The following is a 14,693-nucleotide window of genomic DNA, read 5'->3' as shown; positions in this document are numbered from 1 at the left end:
TCAAAAACCAAAATTACCTATACTGATAAGTGAAAGAAAATACAAAAGAGAGATGGCAATCACAATTAATAAAGCTGAATAGGAAAATCCATCTATACATATGCATATGGATGAAAAAATAAGCAAAACTAACCCAAGGGTTGCAGTATTGTTAGACACATTTCACATGGGTAGTAGCTGTTGGAGGAAATGGCCACGACTTATTTCAGGATTTAGGGAGACAACATACACTTTGCTCGCCAGTGGGTTTTTGAATCTTTACTGGTTGGGATAAGACCATGATAGTTACTTCATGAATTAGGGACACTAAAATCCATTCTTGTAATTTAGAAAAAATTAAATTCAAAAGCCTATGGCCCCAATCAATTGCCTATACCTTCTGTTTGGAACCTGAAACAATTAAGACCAGCTCTTGCTGAAAATTGATATTGTCCATCACAGAAAAACAGCCAAAATTACCTTTCGGTTACAGAAATTTAAAAGACGACATAATTAACCAATCAGATAAGACTAGGTATGGTGAGTAACTATGTATTTCAAAAAAAACTGTGTCCAAAGTTATATAGTTAAGGGAGGGTGGTATTTCCCACCTCTACACTATATGTTTAAAATAAATATTCCATTGAAAAGGGCCATCAAAATATTCTGAAGAACTTTCCCTCCCTTCCTGAGGCTATAGCAATACCTTAAAACTTCAGTTACCTTCACACTTTGGTCCAAGTAACATTGTGCATCAGCCAACAGTCAGCCATTTCTACTAGAGAAAGCCCCATAGCCACTTCTCAAAACCACCATTCTCCAAACTGCTGCTACTCCATCATTTCTAGACAAATGCAAACAAATATCCATAGCCTTTAACCCTTCAAGTTGCCAGACCTCATTGCATCAGAATTCATCACTTATCACTTCTTAAATTTCTATGATGAATTTTTGCTAGACTTTTTAAAAGAGAAGTGGCATTTACAGCTCATCTTAGGCAAGAAGTCATATGGGTTCACCGTTAGATTTAGGATATCTTTAGTGTTAAAGTTTAGGCTACAATATAGTGTCTTTTCTATTTTTCAGATGACCAGACCTCTGAAGCATCTGATAAGTTAAGGGGTTACTGTGGCACTAATTCTTGAGGTTCCAACATTTAACATAGTATAAAAAGTAAATTTAAAAGTTCTACTATATTGTAACCAGGTGATAATACTTTATAGCCCATGAAAGTTTACAATCTGAACAGCTAAGGCTACATGAAAAAGAATACACTAGAATTGCTGTAAATAGTAGTATTGCAAAATCCTCTTGTTGGATTAGATCAATCATCAAATTGAGAAATCAACTACACTAAGAACCTAAGTTTCAAAAGTAATAGAGAAAGAAAAAAAACTGCCTCACATACATTCAATACCATTGGTTTCCTAAAGCTAAATTCTTTCTTAGATGCCATATAGTAACTCTTCAAGCTTACATGTCAATAACAATTACAAGCTCAGTGTAGAGGTGCACTAGCTATTTGTTACTGAACAAACTGCCTGCACAGTAATACAAGAAAATCAGTGTTTAAGGTCCAAACCACTATTCAACTCCATCTGCGCACATGACAAATACTTCTACTGTAAAATGTACATAAGCCATTTAGCTAATATCTGAAGCTATTGTAAATGTGACCAGAAAAGCACAAAGGCAAAATTTTCTAAAGCACTATTACCATTCACTTTTATATTAAACAGGAAACATCTGTTACTTGTAAATATCCATGCAAATGTCAAGAGGTTGCCCTATATGGGAGTTGTCTAGAATCTGTTCTCTGGAATCCAAGTACGTATACAGTACCTTTAACATCTTGAGAGAATTTCCTTGGTTGGCAACTCATTTCATCTAGAAGACACTCTACTGGTCAAATTAGCTTGTTTTTCACAAAGAAATTCTGTTCTAAACAGGATTTTTGGTAAGTCAATAACATTTTGGTTTATTCCAAGTTTGTGTGTGTATACAATATGATTATGTATAAACATACATCCTACTAGTACTTGTTTTAATTAACTCTAAAAACAAAAACTTGGCAAAGACTAGTACTATGTGCTTTTGTTTCTTGTTTGTGTACACACACAGTATAAACCAAATAATATTGTCTAACCTTGTAGTAAATTGTACTTAAGGACTAACATCACACATACTCCCAACATATATCCTTGCTAAACTGATTCTGCAACAATGATTCTTCCGTAAACTTCTATACAAATTAAACAGGAACTTTTAAAATTAAAATTTCAATCCATGAACGAGATACCTTCCACAACAGCTCCTTCCAAATTGAATGAGAGTATCCATGGATCCTCCAACATTTAAAATAACATTCACAAGGTGCAAACACTTTAAAGCTGTCCATGAACTGTTTCAGAACATTCACCTTACATTCATCATAATTCAAGGGCTACTGCAAAATCTTTCTTGTGCTTTATCTTACACAAATCTTCCTTCCTAACTTCTCATAGTTGTCATCCAAGTAGGTCTGGGTCTTCCAACTCTCCTAATGCTGGAAAGAAACCTATCCAACACAACTATTTAGCCAATTATTCCCAAATGGTCCCCATGGAAAGTTCAAGGACAACATGCTTTAGTATACGGCAGTATACCTAACAACAAGTTCTCTGAGATCCCCAAATTTTGATGAGCATTGATCGTTAGGAGAGAACAACATACTACTTACTATTTTTGCATATTCACTTACCTGAAATCGTATCTTCAAAAACATCCAAAGGCTGGACAAGTCCCCTTGTAATCATTCCACTAACTGCTCCTGCTACAGCATGGTCTGCTGCTGACAGATTGACGTCATTATCTGAATTATACCCAACATGGCTCACCATACCACCTCTGAAATGTCAATTGTAAAGCTAATGAAATCTATAGTAAGTGTGCAGTACGTATATCAAATCATTATATCTAAAGATATAAAAAATATTCAAATCCCTTATAATAATTACCATATATTATTACCACTGATGACACATGACTGGTGCCCATCTCCGGTGTCAGGACGTGTTAAAAGTACTTTTTCGGAGGGTGGATCAACAAGTGGGCAAGACTGGATCAGCTAGTCCACTCGGTTGTTTCCCCTATGAACCACATTTAGATACTGTACTAAAGTTGAACCACTTCTACCAACATGGAAAACAGATTTTTTTTAAATATTCAAATATTCCAAGTCATACCTCTCACTATTTCAAATATGTTGTAAAAATACACTTATTATTTCAAAGGTTGGGAGCTCAGAAAGCAGACTGTAAACCATGCTTTAGCTTTGACTGTCAAGTACATAAGGAGGCACTTAGTATTGTAATAGCATTATCAATGGAAAAAAATTTTGCATAAAATTATCAGTCACAGCAGAAAATCTGGGATTCTTTAAAATTTTGAAAAAATACGTATATACGTATTGTATAAATGCTTTTATCTGTTGAAAACTGAAGAAAATGCAGAACTTAAAAGTTAACTGTTTTAGGGATACAATCTGGGCACTTTTATAAATAACCAAATGCAAGGCAAATAATCTAGTAAGTGATCTACAATTCAAGTAGTACTTTAAAACCTCCCATTCCTCAACTACTTAAGGACTTCATATGCGTCCAATCAGATTCAGTATTTCTTCTAGTTTAGAGATTTTTTTATATGATTTTATGGAATTTGTAATTTACTTTTACTAATACATGTTAGGCGCTCTTCCATTACAAAAAACATGCATGTATAGCAATAAAAGGCTGCCCCATCAGCCTGTAGAATGAAGAACTGCCTTAATTGGGATTTGTAGGGAGGGGTTGTCACTATCTTCTGAAGTGAGAGGTATAGAGTCAGTTACCATGGCTTCATTCCCAGCCACATTGTGGTTGGAAATGTGGCTCGACAGATGCTGGACTTTGCCTTTTCCTGGGTCCCTTTAGACGTGAAGGCAAAGTTTAATAGGGTGTTGGCATCAGGAGGAAGGAGACTAACCTTCCTCTCCCCAGTCAGCTAACCTGTGACAATCTGCCGATCCAAAAGTAATCCTATCTACTAATAAATGTCAGTAGAAAAGAAAAAAGCTAATTCAAGAAGTAAAATACCAGGACTGCAACAAGATATACACTGTTTAGCTGCATACTTCCTGACCTTAAGGTAAAGAATTTACTGTATGCAATGATATGGAGATAAGTAGGAGACTGTCAGTTTGCTATTAAGGACCTGGTGAGCCAAAAGTCAATTAAATGTGGTCATCTGTATTTCACATTTAAATTTATGACACAAAACTAGGTATTTCAGGTTCAGATGACGGAGTTGGGAGTTCATCAGGACCTGTCAGCCTAGGTTAAGTTAGATTAGGGCTACGCTAAGGTAATACTAGAAGGTTGCATCACAACACACAAACTACCCGAAGATAAAATATCTTTTTTATTTCTGTATCGCTGCCCTGGCAATTGAAGCATTTCTGACCCTACTAGTAGTACCTTGTAATTTTCTAGCTATAGGGTAAAAAACCGCATGGTACAGGGGTGGACCATGTACGATCAATGTGTACAACCCCAAGAAAAGTACATTATAACGCGTCTTGACACCGGAGTAGAGGTCTTTAGCTCCGTTTCTCACCAACAACAAGTCGCGACTGATGCCCATCTCCGATGTCAGGACGCGTTATGATGTATTTTTTTGGGGGTTGTTCACATTGATCGTACATGGTCCACCCCTGTACCATGCGTTTTTTTACCCTATGATACCACTACCTTCAAAACAATCCCAAAAGCCATCAAGCAAAGGAGGATGGGCTACCACAAAATGTGGTTTGCACCAACAATTCCATAATGGTCAAGGATGCATACTACTAGGTAGTAGAAAACAAAATTACGTACTAGCATTTCTGAAAAATATAAAGTTCATGAGCTTGCTAAGAAATTAAAGGTACCATACCTATAGCTACTACCTACCTAGTATTAGGCTAGGTAGGTATCTTAAAAGGAGATTTAAGCGGATAGCTAAACTGTACCATATCAAGCATGGGTAACTCTTACTAACTTAAAAATAGGGCAACAGACATCCATTCAACTGACACAATTTTATAAGACGAGCCAAACCCTCATAGTACCTACCTATATAACCTTGCCCGACATTAAGCTAACGGTCCAGCACTCAAGACATGCAGTGCAGGGTGAAGGGGTTAGCTATCCAAAACTAGCTGAATGTAGGTACTTTCCCTACTTTACAAATAATTTAAGTATCACATTAACGTACCGTGCATAAAAGCTAGCCTAAGCAGGCTAGGGCAGAGTCCTGCAGAAACACTGCACCATACATCTGCCTTCGCCGGAGAAAGCAATTACGCCGGAAGACGTTCACTGAATTTAGTAGGTAGGTAAAGCAGTTCCTCGCAAACTGTTACCTAGCTACTAGGTACCTAACTACCGGTAGTCAGCATGTTACAAGGTTTTGCAAACCTGGCTGGTTACAGGAGGTTAATTTCAGTCTAAAGCGCCAACAGGATAACGCAGGATAAACACAAGCATCCCTGGGAAAAATGGGAACCTGTTTTTTTAATAGATTTTCCTTACAATGATCATTAGCTACAGGAAGACCTTGGTAGGTGATTGTCCCTTTGGTCATTAGTACTCCCTACTTCATTCCAGTGAAGTATACATGATTCCTGCTCTCTATTCTATACAAAATACTTTAAAACATTTCAAAGTCACGTAGAAGGTTTACCACTTTATTTAAAGGACGTTTCACTTTGATTTGGGATGCACTTGAAATTATAGCTAGGAGTTGGATAACTTGGATAATTTGGATTGCATCGTACGTTACGTCGTATTGCAATCGCAAAGTGTAATCTTTGTAACGGCACTCCACAACATTCGCTATGTATCCTAGAAAAAACAAGAAATTATATATATATATATATATATATATATATATATATATATATATATATATATATATATATATATATATGAATCAAAAATTATTATTATTCAGCCGAATAACCCTCTTCATTGGGAAAAACCCACAGGGCACATTATATAATAATGACTTGAAATTCAAGCTTCAAAAAGAATATGGTATTAATTTGAAAGAAGTAACAGAAGGCAATAGGAAGAGGAGAAAAATGAGATCAGTCATAGAAACGAAAAGAAAACAATCTAACAAATAAATAAATAAAAGATAAAAATTAGGTGATGTTTTTATCCGATATACTAATAAGTAGTTACAAGTCAGAGTTTTTTTTTTTGTTTTTTTTTTTTTTATAATCCCAGGGTTTGATGGCCCTGACTTTATTTATTGCCGTGACATCACAGTCAGGAAGGTATGGCTGTGTGCCTAACACCCCCCCTGCACATATTTAAACGAGGGTAAAACTCTAAATGAAATTCAAATCAACCTCTTGCATTTCTAACCATGTTAAACATTCGATGCTGGTTTCCATTTCCCGTGGCAGCTTTACAGTTAAAAAGATTAAATACTTGAGTTTTATTTTTGCTAATGTCTTAAATACTTTTTGTTTCTTTACAATATTAAAGGCAATTTTATGCTGGATTAATCACATACCATCTCTGATTCGCGTATGTTAGTCAAGTATCTCTCTTATGATATGTAGTGCTTATTTCATCAGGTTTGGGGTTCCTTAGTGTTTCTTCCCTTAGAAACATTGTCTCAAAAAATATTAGATGTCTATTTTATCTCTCACCCAATGGGACTTTGTTCGTTTTGGTGATAGTCGTACCATTTTATCTCAATCTCAAATTATCGAAAAACTTCTCTTGTCAGTCAAAACGACGTGATATAGAGCACATGCGCAAGGTGGTACTTGAGTTAACAGTTACCCTGACTTAATGATATATATATATATATATATATATATATATATATATATATATATATATATATATATATATATATATATATATAACAGAATCACGAAAGTTAGGAACGTGATAAATCCATAAATAAAGATAAATGCCACGAAGGAAAAATAAACGAAGGAGTCTGCGAGATCTTTCGGCTGAAAAGCCCTTTACTGAAGCAGCTACTGACAAAAATACGAGAAAAGACAATACAAGAAGGTTCGTATAACTGACAGATAGGGATTATAAAAGGATTAGTGCCTAGAATCCGACACACCTGGAAGATAAGAGACCTTCCAAACAAGCATAAAACAGAGGGTGCAATTAAAGGTTTAAGACAATCATCTCAGATACAATCTCCAGACAATTAAAGGATTATAGGTGACAGCTATACGGAACCTGGTAGACAAAACCATATTCACAAAAAATGACAGACATACATTACAATAAAAAAAAAAAAAAAATTTAATTATTTTTTTTAATAACTCTAAGGCAACTGATTTTTATTTAAGTCAGTAATTATATATTTGAGGTCATTCTTAAACATGTTACAGATACAAGGGTCTAAATGAAAAAGGCCACGACTAACATTGAAATTACAATGAAAAGTAAGTTGTATTAAAGCAGATTCTAAAAGATTTCGTGATAAGACATCTCTTGACCGTGCAATTACTGAACTGTCAATCCAATTAATTCGGTGGTTGTGTTCACTTAAATGAATAAATAATGCATTAGATTTTTGCCCAGTTTTTACAGAGTATTTATGCTGGCTTAGCCTTACTTCTAAGCCCTTGCTCGACTGTCCGAGGTAGAATGAGGGACAATCCATACATGGAATTTTATATATTATGTTGTTGCTTTCTCTGGGGCCATTTTTTATTAACATTCTTTTTAGTGTGTTATTATAGGAAGAAACAAGGTTGACATTAAAAGCTTTTAACAATGGTTTAATGGTTTCAAATCCGTTAAAATAAGGCAAACTGAGAATGTTTTCTTAAGAATTTTCTTTCTGTGTGTTGTTTTCAGTATAAAACTTTTTGTGGGCTTTATTATAACAAATGTCTAATATATGTGAAGGATAGCATAAATCTTTCCCTATTTTTCTTATGTATTCAATTTCTTGATCCAAATATTGTGGACTGACAATTCGCAATGCTCGTAAAAACATAGAGGAAAAAATTGATATTTTTATATTAAGATGGTGGCCTGAGAAGAAATGAACATAAGTTAAGTTGTTAGTCGGTTTCTATAAATACTGAATTTACATTGAAATGGTTCTCTATGTATCAAAACGTCTAAGAAAGGGAGGCAATTGTCTTTTTCTAATTCTAGAGTAAACTTAATCGATGGTACCTGGTTATTTAATTTAGAGAGTAAATCATTTACATCAATACCGACAGGAAACTCGACAGAAAACTAAAAAATCTTATTGATAGCAGTGATTGGACTAATTTTGCACGTCAAGATTGTGTTGTTAACTTATCTAGTAAACAAATAAGTGAAAATGTTGTGAGTGCGCTTGGATATGGTTTATCTTTCTTTGTAACAAGTAGACCTTCTGCTTTAATGATTGGGTCATCCCTAAGTAAATTTGAAAAATATTGTGATCTTCCTCAAAATCATGTCGACATGATTAAAGGTATTGTTTACGGAGCTGCCAATGTTAAGCATGAAAGTAACTTCCCTGCTCGCTATAAGAAAAGTTTGACCGATCTTAAAAAGGACAATACTATCCACATCACAAAAGCTGATAAGTCAAATAGTATAGTAATTTTAGATAAAGCTGACTACATATCACGTATGCAAGCCCTACTGGATGATGATGTGACTTATAAAAAACTAACAAAAAATCCTCTTGATCAAGTCATAAAAAACTTCAATAGCATAGTGAAAAGTATCCTTAAAGATAAAACAGAACTACTAGGCAAATTGTCAGTCAATTCTCCTTCGCTACCTTACTTATATGGATTAGTCAAAACGCACAAAGAAAATAACCCTATGCGGCCTATTATCAGTACTGTTGGTTCAATTTCATATAAACTCTCGAAATATATCACTAAGATCTTGTCCCCGTTACTTGGAACCATCTCCGATTCTCATATATATAATTCTCTAGATTTAGTTGATAAAATTATACAAAATTGCTCTTTGCCCTACAGATAGATTCGTTAGTTTTGACGTATGTTCTCTTTTTACTAAAGTCCCTATAGACTCTATTTTAGAATATCTTAGCAATGAACTAACTCAGCATGAATTACCTCTACCTATAAGTCACATTATTTCACTCACGAGTTTGTGCATTTGTGATTGTAAGTTTATATTCAATGGTGAATTTGATCAAAAAATTTTTGGCATGGCAATGGGAAATCCTTTATCACCATTGCTCTCAAACCTGTATATGGAATTCTTCGAAAAACGCTACTTACCTAATATCATTCATATTCCTGTAAAGTGGTATCGTTACGTTGATGATTGTTTAGCTGTTCTTCCTGTCGGTATTGATGTAAATGATTTACTCTCTAAATTAAATAACCAGGTACCATCGATTAAGTTTACTCTAGAATTAGAAAAAGACAATTGCCTCCCTTTCTTAGACGTTTTGATACATAGAGAACCATTTCAATGTAAATTCAGTATTTATAGGAAACCGACTAATAACTTAACTTATGTTCATTTCTTCTCAGGCCACCATCTTAATATAAAAATATCAATTTTTTCCTCTATGTTTTTACGAGCATTGCGAATTGTCAGTCCACAATATTTGGATCAAGAAATTGAATACATAAGAAAAATAGGGAAAGATTTATGCTATCCTTCACATATATTAGACATTTGTTATAATAAAGCCCACAAAAAGTTTTATACTGAAAACAACACACAGAAAGAAAATTCTAAGAACATTCTCAGTTTGCCTTATTTTAACGGATTTGAAACCATTAAACCATTGTTAAAAGCCTTTTAAATGTCAACCTTGTTTCTTCCTATAATAACACACTAAAAAGAATGTTAATAAAAAATGGCCCCAGAGAAAGCAACAACATAATATATAAAAATTCCATGTATGGATTGTCCCTCATTCTACCTCGGACAGTCGAGCAAGGGCTTAGAAGTAAGGCTTAAGCCAGCATAAATACTCTGTAAAAACTGGGCAAAAATCTAATGCATTATTTATTCATTTAAGTGAACACAACCACCGAATTAATTGGATTGACAGTTCAGTAATTGCACGGCAAGAGATGTCTTATCACGAAATCTTTTAGAATCTGCTTTAATACAACTTACTTTTCATTGTAATTTCAATGTTAGTCGTGGCCTTTTTCATTTAGACCCTTGTATCTGTAACATGTTTAAGAATGACCTCAAATATATAATTACTGACTTAAATAAAAATCAGTTGCCTTAGAGTTATTAAAAAAATAATTAAAATTTTTTTTTTTTTTTTTTATTGCTAATGTATGTCTGTCATTTTTGTGAATATGGTTTTGTCTACCAGGTTCCGTATAGCTGTCACCTATAATCCTTTAATTGTCTGGAGATTGTATCTGAGATGATTGTCTTAAACCTTTAATTGCACCCTTTGTTTATGCTTGTTTGGGAAGGTCTCTTATCTTCCAGGTGTGTCGGATTCTAGGCACTAATCCTTTTATAATCCCTATCTGTCAGTTTATACGAACCTTCTTGTATTGTCTTTTCTCGTATTTTTGTCAGTAGCTGCTTCAGTAAAGGGCTTTTCAGCCGAAAGATCTCGCAGACTCCTTCGTTTATTTTTCCTTCGTGGCATTTATCTTTAAAAAATTTTTTTTTTATGATCACGTTCCTAACTTTCGTGATTCTGTTATACATAATGAGGGCCACGTTTACTTTCGCTATCCTGTTTCCTCTTTTGAGATGTGTTGTCACTACCTTCTCCAAGTCTCTTGTGGCTGCACATTCAACCAGAATTCGTCTTAAGTTCCTGAAGAAGTGCCTCTCTGAACAAGTGCTCCCTAAATCCTTGCTGCCACGCCGTCTAAGAAGATATGACAATCACCCATTCAATGAATTTAGTGCCATGATGTTGAAACAGCACATAGCAGCCGCCAAGCAAGAAGAGAAAGAAAAATTCAAGGAAACTGGAAAGAACAAGGATCTCTTTCAATCATTTCTATCCGGGCTGATTGGAAGGACTCGCTGCGACGGGAAATTTACGAAAAACTACGTAGGACTACAGATGCCCTGAAAAGGAAACTCGACAGAAAACTAAAAAATCTTATTGATAGCAGTGATTGGACTAATTGTGCACGTCAAGATTGTGTTGTTAACTTATCTAGTAAACAAATAAGTGAAAATGTTGTGAGTGCGCTTGGATATGGTTTATTTCTTTCTTTGTAACAAGTAGACCTTCTGCTTTAATGATTGGGTCATCCCTAAGTAAATTTGAAAAATATTGTGATCTTCCTCAAAATCATGTCGACATGATTAAAGGTATGTTACGGAGCTGCCAATGTTAAGCATGAAAGTAACTTCCCTGCTCGCTATAAGAAAAGTTGACCGATCTTAAAAAGGACAATACTATCCACATCACAAAAGCTGATAAGTCAAATAGTATAGTAATTTTAGATAAAGCTGACTACATATCACGTATGCAAGCCCTACTGGATGATGATGTGACTTATAAAAAACTAACAAAAAATCCTCTTGATCAAGTCATAAAAACTTCAATAGCATAGTGAAAAGTATCCTTAAAAGATAAAACAGAACTACTAGGCAAATTGTCAGTCAATTCTCCTTCGCTACCTTACTTATATGGATTAGTCAAAAACGCACAAAGAAAATAACCCTATGCGGCCTATTATCAGTACTGTTGGTTCAATTTCATAAAACTCTCGAAATATATCACTAAGATCTTGTCCCCGTTACTTGGAACCATCTCCGATTCTCATATATATAATTCTCTAGATTTAGTTGATAAATTATACAAAATTGCTCTTTGCCCTACAGATAGATTCGTTAGTTTTGACGTATGTTCTCTTTTTACTAAAAGTCCCTATAGACTCTATTTTAGAATATCTTAGCAATGAACTAACTCAGCATGAATTACCTCTACCTATAAGTCACATTATTTCACTCACGAGTTTGTGCATTTGTGATTGTAAGTTTATATTCAATGGTGAATTTTATCAACAAATTTTTGGCATGGCAATGGGAAATCCTTTATCACCATTGCTCTCAAACCTGTATATGGAATTCTTCGAAAAAAAAAACGCTACTTACCTAATATCATTCATATTCCTGTAAAGTGGTATCGTTACGTTGATGATTTGTTTAGCTGTTCTTCCTGTCGGTATTGATGTAAATGATTTACTCTCTAAATTAAATAACCAGGTACCATCGATTAAGTTTACTCTAGAATTAGAAAAAGACAATTGCCTCCCTTTCTTAGACGTTTTGATACATAGAGAACCATTTCAATGTAAATTCAGTATTATAGGAAACCGACTAATAACTTAACTTATGTCATTTCTTCTCAGGCCACCATCTTAATATAAAAATATCAATTTTTTTCCTCTATGTTTTTACGAGCATTGCGAATTGTCAGTCCACAATATTTGGATCAAGAAATTGAATACATAAGAAAAATAGGGAAAGATTTATTGCTATCCTTCACATATATTAGACATTTGTTATAATAAAGCCCACAAAAAGTTTTATAACTGAAAACAACACACAGAAAGAAAATTCTAAGAACATTCTCAGTTTGCCTTATTTTAACGGATTTGAAACCATTAAACCATTGTTAAAAGCTTTTAATGTCAACCTTGTTTCTTCCTATAAATAACACACTAAAAAGAATGTTAATAAAAAATGGCCCCAGAGAAAGCAACAACATAATATATAAAATTCCATGTATGGATTGTCCCTCATTCTACCTCGGACAGTCGAGCAAGGGCTTAGAAGTAAGGCTAAGCCAGACATAAATACTCTGTAAAAACTGGGCAAAAATCTAATGCATTATTTATTCATTTAAGTGAACACAACCACCGAATTAATTGGATTGACAGTTCAGTAATTGCACGGTCAAGAGATGTCTTATCACGAAATCTTTTAGAATCTGCTTTAATACAACTTACTTTTCATTGTAATTTCAATGTTAGTCGTGGCCTTTTTCCAAATTTAGACCCTTTTGTATCTGTAACATGTTAAGAATGACCTCAAATATATAATTTACTGACTTAAATAAAAATCATTGCCTTAGAGTATTAAAAAAAATAAAATAAAATTTTTTTTTTTCTTTTTTTTTTTTTAATTCTATGTATCGTCCCATTTTTTGTAATTTAATTTTTGGAATATGGGTTTTTGTCTACCAGGTTCCGTATAGCTGTCACCTATAATCCTTTAATTGTCTGGAGATTGTATCTGAGATGATTGTCTTAAACCTTTAATTGCACCCTTTGTTTATGCTTGTTTGGGAAGGTCTCTTATCTTCCAGGTGTGTCGGATTCTAGGCACTAATCCTTTTATAATCCCTATCTGTCAGTTATACGAACCTTCTTGTATTGTCTTTTCTCGTATTTTTGTCAGTAGCTGCTTCAGTAAAGGGCTTTCAGCCGAAAGATCTCGCAGACTCCTTCGTTTATTTTTCCTTCGTGGCATTTATCTTTATATATATATATATATATATATATATATATATATATATATATATATATATATATGTGTGTGTGTGTGTGTGTGTGTGTGTGTGTGTGTGTGTGTGTGTGTGTGTTTTCTCTCGATATCTTCGTAGCTGCCAAATACCTTCCAGAATGGAGTAATGCGAAAAGTCAGGTTTGGGACAAGAAAATGAGTCGTGAATGAATGTCTAATACTACCAATTGGGGGCAGTGAAGCGAAACTGCAGGAACTAATAATAATTGAAAAGTGTTTGCAAAAGAAATGAGTTGCAATTAAAAGTGAACAAGAGCAAAGAAATGAGGTAAATATAAACCAGTAAGATAGAACACGAATAATGATACCTATGGCGGAAGAATGGAAGGGCCTGATTCGTATGATATTCGGGATTCAACATAACTACTAATGGAAGTCGTCTAGGTAGGGAAGGAGAGAGGAAACCATAGGAAGTGCTGGATAGATGGTGTGAAAAATTTATAGGAAAAGATGGGCCTTAGCCTACATTCATGGAGCTAAAAAGTAGTATATGTAAGATTGAGATGACTGGTGCAGCATTGTGTAGCTGGTTCAATAAGCAGCTAATGAGCCTCCAATGTAGGTCTAGGAATGGATTAATGATGTTTAACTTTTCTGCCTGCGGGTTTCTTCCATGATTCAACAATTACGGTTTGAATGCATCAGTGACCGTTGTGTTATCTATCCTTTCCCTTGAGACACGCCCTTTTAGGGAAACCAGCTTAACATTAAATATCTATATACTTAATCTACCGGTCACTTTCACAGATATAAGTGTAGCCCTATATCTATATTCTATAATAATCCAAGAACATCTTACCTCTGTAGTAGACTTACTCGGCCCTCTTTGGTATGCTTATCGCCACAAGCTATTATCTGAGCAGGAAATTTGCAAAGAAACCTTCGCCCTACGAGACAATTCAAACTGTTGAGAGGATGAAACCCAGTTATCGGTCTAGTCAGCGCTAATTAAAAAATGGATATCAACATATTAACGTAGCTATAAGCTGCTTTAGTTCTGATATTCATCTTTGTAGTTGACAGTATTATGTTAATGTGTTCTAGGACTCTTAAGTATATGACTATACTCTGTTTTTTTCCATCTGTCCATCCACTTATGGTGTTTGCGCATGGTAACACTGCGTCCCGGGCTTTAAATAATATCATATTTCG

The 14,693-nt window shown here is 34.4% G+C and overlaps 1 protein-coding gene and 1 pseudogene across 7 annotated transcripts in view; one reads left to right on the top strand and one right to left on the bottom strand.

Annotated features, from left to right (window-relative positions):
- The window catches only part of LOC135202631 (mitochondrial thiamine pyrophosphate carrier-like), a 28,753-nt pseudogene extending 25,895 nt beyond the window's left edge, over window positions 1–2,858 (bottom strand).
- The window catches only part of LOC135203175 (mitochondrial thiamine pyrophosphate carrier-like), a 92,585-nt gene that overhangs the window by 64,851 nt on the left and 13,041 nt on the right, over window positions 1–14,693 (top strand). The gene's annotated exons all lie outside the window — the stretch shown is intronic.

This window comes from Macrobrachium nipponense, chromosome 33, assembly GCF_015104395.2.
Source record: "Macrobrachium nipponense isolate FS-2020 chromosome 33, ASM1510439v2, whole genome shotgun sequence".
Classification (NCBI taxonomy): domain Eukaryota; kingdom Metazoa; phylum Arthropoda; class Malacostraca; order Decapoda; family Palaemonidae; genus Macrobrachium; species Macrobrachium nipponense.
Note: the sequence above shows the minus strand (reverse complement) of the source record. Positions and strands in the feature narration are given on the sequence as shown.